Genomic DNA, 9,445 nt, shown 5'->3' with positions numbered 1-9,445 from the left:
CATAATACACTCTAGTTCCATCCACGCCATTGCAAATGGCACAATTTTATTCTTTTTCGTGGCTGTGTTTCATATATATATATATACCACTTCTTTATTCATTCATCAGATGGACATTTGGGCTCTTTCCATACTTTCGCTCTTATTGCTAATGCTGCTATAACCACAGGATGCTGCATGTACCCCTTCAAATCTGTATTTTTTGTATCCTTTGGGTAAATACCTAGCAGCACAATTACTGAATTATAGGCTATTTCTATTTTTTAACTCTTTAAGGACACTCCATTCTGTTTTCCAGAGTGGCTGCGCCAGTTTGCATTCCCACCAACAATGCAAGAGTTTACCCCTTTGTTTGCATCCTCACCAACACCTGTTGTTTCTTGTATTGCTCATATTAGCCATCCTGATAGTGGGACATCTGCTTGTTCTATCCAGATCTTTATAAGCTGATTGCGGTGAATCCTTGATAATCTTGTGACATTCTATTTGTAACTGGAAGGCAAATACAAAGAAAGAAATTAATAAAATTTTGTTAAAGTTAGTCTTGGGTACACATTCTAAAAACTAAACAATCTTAGATCCATAGATATTCTTATTATATGAACTCTGGTCTTTGCATAGGATTTTAACAAGTATAGTGGGGAAAATGAAAAAGAAATATATTATTATCAGAATATGGTTAAATGCAGACATAGAAAAAATTAGAATATACCTGTTATTAATTTAAGCCTATTTTTTTCCCAAGAAGGAAGTTTGGTACTATATGAAATATCACTTCCAGGATATTTCCAAGATCAAGTTAGTGATGACCCAAGATTGTGGGAAAAGATCCATTGAAAGGTTCTCAAGAACGAGTACTAACATTTTCTTATACGGTGTACAACACAACCAATGATAATCCTCTAGAAAACACTAGTACTTATGAAGGATCATTAAGGACTATTCTCAAAGCACTGAGAAGCTCTGCACTTGTCATTGTACTCATGTTCCCCTCCATAGCAGCTCCTTTGATCTTCATATGAAGGACGTTATTATGCTGATCAGGAAACATGGGAAGCCCCACAAAGGGACCCCATGATAAACAGCTTCATAGATCCCATTTACTCTACCATGAATGAGAAACATTTTGGTTTGGGGACGACCTAGTTCGCGGTTAGAATTAGCAGTGGGTGAAGATTTCATTGAAATAGGTTAACAGGATTTTAGAGACAGAAGGGGAAGACTTATAAGATTAGTCACCGAAAAAGACAGTATTTTCTACAAAAGCTAGGCACATCATTACTACAGAAAACTGTATCCCAGAAAAAGGAAGCCTTAATTCCTTCTGTGTTGTCTGAAATTTTTTTTAATTATAGGACATATGAATTTGTAATAAGTAATGACCACATCTTTATTTGTAAAATTCAAAACTGAGGTAAAATGAGAAACACTTAACAATTGTTAAATATAAGTTGAATTTATTGTTAAACAATTATTCATCTTATCCATCCTCCAACTCTACAGCTTTAATTTCCCATAATCTTAACAAGATTATCCTAGGGTATCCAATCATGGAGCTGAGTATTTTTTCCTAATGTGGCCAGTTTCTTTTCTTTCTATCTCCATAAAGCCTGTGGAAGGCACTGCATATATTTCACAATTCACAGGATAATGACATTTTAAGGTTGTAGAGTTATTTATAAGTTATGCACCCACCCTACTTTAAGTGGTAATTGAGATAAGAATATATAGATGAAACACTGAAAGACAGAACGGGACTATTTACAACCATTTTTTAAAAAGTGCTTGCATCAGTCATCTATTAAGTATATGTTTTGTCTGTTATCATTTATTAATCGAAGTATAGTGGACACACAATGTTACATTAATTTTAGATGTATAACATCATGATTTGACAAATTTATACCTTATGCTATGCTCACTGTAAGTGTAGCTACCATCTTTCAGATTGGTTATCTTTCCCCACTCCTTTTCTTCCTACTTCCTTTTATATCTTTTTTTCTTTTCTTTTAATTTTAGGTAAGAATGACATAGTGGGTTTGCTGATATTCCATTGTTCAACAAATTATCTTGTTTATAATTAGCATTTCAATTACCTTTTCATTCTAGAAAGCGCTAATTAATTAGAAAGACTATATGAATGTAGGCTTCTGTTTTTATGCTCAACTGCAATGGATCAAATCCTAATACAACCAAAGATGTGGAAGATATTTTTGAGCATGATTTAGCTCTCTCTTTGTTATGCCACTTCTACCTTTTCCTTGTCCTTGAAGTGAATATACTTCAAGTCTATTTGGGGAGAAGTCAGCCCAGGTCTTAAGATTTTAAATACTAAAACATGAACAGTGTGCTTAATGTTTTCCTCTCTATTTTAGTAAAAACAAATGATTCCAAAAAGATATGTTTCCATACTAATGGCAAGGCTCAGTTGGCAGGGCTCAAGTGTGCCTACACATGTTATTGTAATATTTTACAAATTTTTACTAATACTTTCTCTTTTATGTTACATGCAAAAGGAGATTTAACCTTTAAATGGAAGGACACCATTAGTCACACTCTCTTTCCAATAGCTGTCCAGCAGAATCAAAGGTTATACTTGTCTTTTGTGGAATCTGGGATTAGGTTGAAGCAATGAGGTTGTGCTTTTCTTTTGTGAGATTTTGAATCACTATACCCAGAGGAAAACACCAGAATATGATTGTCATCTGAGTTCTGCACAAATTCTTCTATTTCCTGCAGAGAAAAAAATTCCTTGTATTACAAAGATGTAGCATCATAGGGAATAAAATAAAGTTCATTTGCACTTGTAAAATGAAGATTCAAGAGAATTGACAGAGACGTGGTTAGATAATTTTCACGTGACACCTAGAGCCAACCAGTCTCTCTCTCTCTCTTTCTCAATTTTTGCCATCCAGGCTCTTTAGGAAGAAGTATATACATATCTAAAACTTATAGCTTATGTACCTAATCATCAATTACTGAATAGCCATGGAACCAAGCCATTATACAAAAGGATTAGGTGATAAGAATACAGCACTTTTCATGATTGATGGACACTGTTACTTACCAGGTTTAATTTTATTAAAAACTGAGTGATTTGCAAACTTGTAAAAATATACCGCAAAAGAAATCCTTGAAATGGTTCTGAATTGGGTTTCTGAGATTATTATAATAACAGTGTATACTTAATAAATTATCACTGTGTTATCTGCTCTTTTAAAAAATATGGTTTCCATGGTAACTTTCTCATGCTTAAGTCTTCCCTTATTAATAGGGCTAGGAAAATATTTATTAGAATTGTGATATATAGTAACATATTATAAAAGGAGATAACATATTTAAACTGCCTCAATAATCATAAACTACTTTGAGGAGACAGTGATTGTCTCTCTTCCTGATGTAGACAAGTTCCCAGTTCAGTGGACATGAGTTAGATATCCTTAATTTGAGACTGAGTACAGAACTGATATTAGCTGTCTCTGTAAAGTAAACCCCTGCCATTTGTAGCTATACAAGTTGGCCACTGCAAACTCTGGCATTGGGCCAGTCACATCATATTATATAAGAATAATGTCCTCTAGACTTTTGTGGCATCTCTGAAATCACCATGTTCCCAAATTAAAGGCTATTAAGTGATCAGAGAAGAGATGACGTCAAAGTTGAGAGTAAAGTTGCACTTTTAGCCTTGTTAATATTTGTGGAATATTTCAGACATCTCAGAAGTTATTGTCTTAATATTTATATTGATTCATGTCCCCAAATATATGAAGTTTGGATGAAGCTTTATATATGTATCATATTTATATGTATATGTGTTTATATACATAAATATATACACATATATTTATATGTATACTAAATTCATTGAATTCTTGGTTAGAGGACCCGTCATTGCTTTTTTCTTGTTTTTATTTTTAATTCTTGGTAATTAACAAATAATGATATATTAGTTTCAGGTATACAATATAACAATTCAACAATTCCATACATCACCCAGTACTCAATAAGACAAGTACATTCTTTAATCCCCATCACCTATTTAACTCATCCCCCAGCCCAAGGTCCTCTGGTCACAGTCATTTGCTATAATTAAAAGTCTTTTTCTTGGTTTGTCTTGCTCCCTCTTTTTTCCCCTTTATTCATTTGTTCCATTGCCTAAATTTCACATGTGAGTGAAATCATATGTTCTTTGTCTTTCTCTTATTGGACTTAGAATTATACTCTCTAGCTCCACCCATGCCATTGCAAATGGCAAGATTTTATTCTTTTTATGGCTGAATAATATTCCATTGTATGTATGTTCCACATCTTTATCCCTTCACCCTCAAAGGACACTTGCACTGCTTCCATATCTTGGCTATTGTAATTAATGCTGCCATAAATATAGAGGTGTGTGTATCCCTTTGAATTAGTATTTTTTTTCCCTCATTGCTTTTCAATCTCTGTATTCAATGCTAATCTCTCATAATCACCATAAGAATAACTGCTATTCATGATGCACAAACTTCTTATTAAGAGGTAAACTGGGATAATTTCCTCCCTCTTCCTCATTTTATCTGAGATGATTTTGTGAAATTATGTGACTTTTTTGGGTTTGTGTGTGTGTGTGTGTGTGTGTGTGTAAAAGTGGAAATTCGATGATAATTTATTTAGAATGGGAGATTATCTAGAGAGCCAGAGAAATTGCACCTCTCTTTTGATATCTCTAGTAAGAAATTGGTTGATTATATTAAGTCTTAACAGATCTTGGTTTGCAGCTGTAACCTGATTGGCAAGAAAAAGGCCATTCATAATCCTGAAGTGAAATTTCATCAATATACATTTTCCTAGAAATAGAAATTGAGAATTCTGAGAACATCATTTATTTTGCAACCATCTTAAAAGGATTTGGTTAATATTCTCACAGTACAAGTTAATAAAGATTTTCCTCCTCACTCTCTATTGATAGTTAAATAGTTCTTCTGTTTCTCAATATCATTTCCTTCCAACATCCCTAGCACTCTACATACTTTTCTTGGAAGATTTAGGAATGTGATAAAATATAATTTTCTTTTTCATTTCAAAAGGAACCTGTTTTCAGGTTGATAAAAAATCAATCAAAATTTAGATATTTTTTCTCATTCTCATGAACTCTACTTTATGCTTGATGACCCTCAATATTTCCTTTTCTGTTTGATAAGCTTGAGACCTATCTTATCCAATGACTTCTAGAAAATTCTACTTGAAAATCCTACTAAGTGGTATTATTCCTCTTAGTAAATATTTAAAAAATAGAGCTCATTGTATTAATTTTAAACAAATTCTAACTCTATGAGTTTCCTATATCATTGGAAACGATCACTATAAAATAAACATCCAAAATGGAAATCCAGGGGACTTCCTTCTTTCCTTACTTTCCTTACACCCCTTACTTCCTTTCACTCATTAATAATGTGGAACTTACCCTAAAGATTCTGAAGAAAGCATGCTCATCTCTCTACCATTATGATAATTGCCTGTGTTTATAACTCCATCAGCTTGTTTAGGAAGATTATAGCAGTCTCCTTAGTGATTTTTGTGGCTCTACTTTCCTGTCATTTTGATCCATTATCCATTCTATAAAATAATATTTTGAGATGTACACCAATCATGCCATTTTTCAGTCTAGTTTCTCAATAGAATGCCTAAGACACTTTTTTGTATCTTAAGAGCCCTTCTAACATGGGAAACGGAAGTAGAGTGACCAACCAAAGATGTCCAATATCATGTCTTTGTTACTAAGACAGTAATCTTTAAAGGAAAATCGGGAGTTATATCACAAGGAATACAAAAATCTTTCAACACAATAATCTTACCTTAGATAAAGATTTGGTGGGCTTGCCATGAAATTCTCTGAGAAATTTAAAATTAAGTAGGTATGGATGAGAAAATTCAAAATCCCAAAATGTTTGAATTCACCAAATTTCAGCTTTCTTCAGAGACTCATGTAAGTAGTGAATCTTCCTGGAGAAGACAAAGGATTGGGTGGAAGGATTAGCCTATAAGTTAAATAAGAAAATCACCTCACCAATTTACAGATAAGCTACTAAGGGAAAAATAAGTTTAGATCTTCTAGAATAATATGGCTTCTGGATGTGAAGTGAAAGGGAGCATTAATGCAACAATATGGAATTCAAAAAAGAGAAAAAGAAAGAAAAGCGTAGTTAATTATACATAAGTTTATTTTCAGACAGAAAATAAACCAAGGGCTAGAGGAGGAAGATGGTAGAGGAGTAGGGAACCCTAGTTTCATCTGGTCCCTGGAATTCAGTTAGATATCTATCAAATAATTCCAAACACCAGTGAATTTTAACTGGGGATCTAAGAAAAAAATTGTTGCAATTTTCAAATAGAAAAGCAACCACATTTTGCAAGGTAGGAGGTGTGGAGATGTGAGTCTGAGACAATATATGTGTAGACAAACTGTGGGTAATGGGAGCCTCTGTCAGCTGGCTACCAAAGAAGCACAAAATTGGAACTTTTAAAAGTCTGCTCCAGTGAGGGGGTGTCTCACTGTTTGAAAGGCACTCAGGTGGCAAAGAAGGGTGGAATCCTAAGGGGGACAGTATGGTCTCAGGATCCCTGGAGTCACAGAAAAAACTGTGCATGAATGTGGCAGAGTTCCCAGGCATGAGAGAGGGGAAGCAGACACAATCAGCAAGACCAGGAGTGGGCTCTCAGCTCCGTGTTGCCGTAAACCACTCATCACAACATGGTCAGGTGACCACTCTACAAGTGGAATCCAGCAAGCAGCAGAACCATGGCCCAGATCTCCCTCCCTCCCCTCAGAGAACAGCACAGTTGCAGACTCAAAATAGGTCATGTGTTAGAGATAAAGATGCTTGGTCACAGGCTGGGTGAACACAGAGTGTGAACAGAAACTAAGGAGACAAGAGAGATTGACTGTTTTTCTGTGAGGGCTCACTGAAGAGTTGGAGCCACGAACTTTAAGCTCCCAAGCTAGAGATTGAGTGCCACCATTTTCATTCCCCCTACCTGCTCCAGATATCCAGAGCTACTTAAATTGAGCCTGGTCCCCTGGCAAGGGCTATGCAGTTCACTGGTGGCAAGGTCACCTGAGAATCAGTACAACAGCCTCCTCCCCAAGAAGACCAGTAGAAACTCCTAGCTAATAGTAGGTTTACCCATTACACAGAACTCTGAAACTCATGACTGGGAGAAAATACTATATAGAGTTCATGTTTTTTTTCTCATGATTCTTTAGTCCTCCAATAATTCTTTTTCCCTTTTCAACTAATTTCTTATTTTATCAAAGTTTTTTAAGTCTTTCTAATTTTTATTTTTACATTTATATTTAACATTTATATTTTCTTCATTTATGGCTTCCTTTCTCTCTCTATCTGTGTGTGTATATATATATATATATATATATATACACATATATTTTTTTTTTCTTTACAAATTTGGGATCTACTTTCTTCTAAGAAAGAGACCAAAATACCTCTGGGATCTAGTGTATTGCTCCATGCTATTCACCTGTTTATATTATATTCTCTTACTCTCTCTCACTCTCTCTTTTTGTTTGTTTCTGATCTCTTCTGATCTGTTAGTGTAAATTTTTCTGGGGTTGTTGCTATTTCAGTATTTTGTTCTCTCATTTATCTATTCTCTGGACAGAATGACAAGTTGGAAGAACACACCCCTCAAAAAAAGAACAAAAGGAAGTACTGACTGCGAGGGACTTAATCAATATGGATATAAGCAAGATGTCAGAACTAAAATTCAAAATAACAATTTTAAAGATACTAGTTGAGGTTGAGAAAAACAGAAGATATTTTGGGGGAAATAAAGGAACTATAATCAGGTCAAAATAGAAAAAGGTTATTAATGAGATGCAATAAAAAATGGAGGTTCTAACTGCTAGGATGGATGAGGCAGAAGAGAAAATTAGTGACAAAGAGTCCAAATGTTGGAGAATAAATAATCAGAGAAAATGAGAGATTAACAACTACTGGATCATGAGGGGAGAATTTGAGAGATAAATGATATCATAAAGCAAAACAATATCAGAATAATTGGGATCCCGGGAGAAGAGGAAAGAGGGGGGCATAAGGTATATTGCAGCAAATTATAGTGGAGAACTCCCCTAATCTGGGGAAGGAAACAGACATCAAAATCTAGGAGACACAGAGAACACTCCTCGAGATCAATAAAAACAGGTCAACAACCGGACATATAATACTGAAACTTAAAAATCACAGAGAGAAAGAGAAAATCCTGAAAGCAGCACAGGATAAGAAGTCCATAACCTACAAGGGTAGAAACATAAGGCTGGCAGCAGACCTGTCTACAGAGACCTGTGGCAAAGTAATGGTATGATAAATTCAGGGTGCTAAATGAGAAAAATATGCAGCCAAGAATATGTTATCCAGCAAGGCTGTCATTCAAAACAGAAGGAGAGGAAAAGGGCTCTTAGGACAAACAGAAATGCAAAGAATGTGATCACTAAACCAGCCCTGCAAAAAGTGTTAAAGAAAATACTTTAAGCAAAGAGAGAGCCCAGAAGGAACAGAGACTAGAAAGGAAGAGAGACCATATACAGAAACCTGTATTACCTGTAACTTTACAGGTAATAAATACAGTGGCACAAAATTCATATCATTTAATAGTTCATATCATTTAATAGTTGCTCTATTAAATGGGCTAAATGCTCCAATCAAAAGACACAAGGTAGCAGATTGGATAAACAAGAAAGACTCATCCATATGTTGTTTACCAGAGACTCATTTTAGACCTAAAGACACCTCCATATTGAATTTGAGGGGCTGGAGAACTACTTATCATGCTAGGGTAGCAATCCTTAAAGAAGACAAATTAGATTAGATTTTAAACCAAAGAGTTTAATAAGAGATGAAGGGCACTATAGCATATTAAAGAGTCTATCCAACAAGATCTAGCAACTGTAAATATTTATGCCCCTAACATGAGAGTAGCCAAATAGATAAATCAATTGATAACAAAATTAAAGAAACACATTGATAATAACACAATAATAGTAGGATACTTTAACACCCAACTCACAGCAATGGACAGATCATCTAAGCAGAAGATCAACAAAGAAACAAGTGCTTTGAATGGCACACTGGACCAGATGAACTTCTCAGATATATTCTGAGCACTCTGTCCTAAAAGAACAGAATGCATATTCTTCTCAAACACACATGGAGTTTTCTCCAGAATAGGTCACATTCTGGGTCACAAATCGGGTCTCAACAGGTACCAAAAGACTGAGATTATTCTCTGCATATTTTCAGACCACTGTGCATTAAAACTTGAGTTCAATTACAAGAGGAAATTTGGAATGAACACAAATACCTGGTGGTTAAAGAGCATCCTACTAAGGAATGAATGGTTCAACCAGGAAATAGACATAGAAACAAAAGAACAGTAGAACAGATCAACTAAA

The 9,445-nt window shown here is 34.8% G+C and overlaps 1 pseudogene; it reads right to left on the bottom strand.

Moving 5' to 3' along the window:
- Positions 1 to 919: 919 nt before the first annotated feature.
- Positions 920 to 9,445, bottom strand: part of LOC111148824 — a 20,141-nt pseudogene continuing 11,615 nt past the window's right edge.

The sequence above is a fragment of the Enhydra lutris genome, unplaced genomic scaffold, assembly GCF_002288905.1.
Source record: "Enhydra lutris kenyoni isolate GAN:26980312 unplaced genomic scaffold, ASM228890v2 scaffoldscaffold21, whole genome shotgun sequence".
Taxonomy (NCBI): domain Eukaryota; kingdom Metazoa; phylum Chordata; class Mammalia; order Carnivora; family Mustelidae; genus Enhydra; species Enhydra lutris.
This window is presented reverse-complemented; position numbering and strand designations above follow the sequence as displayed.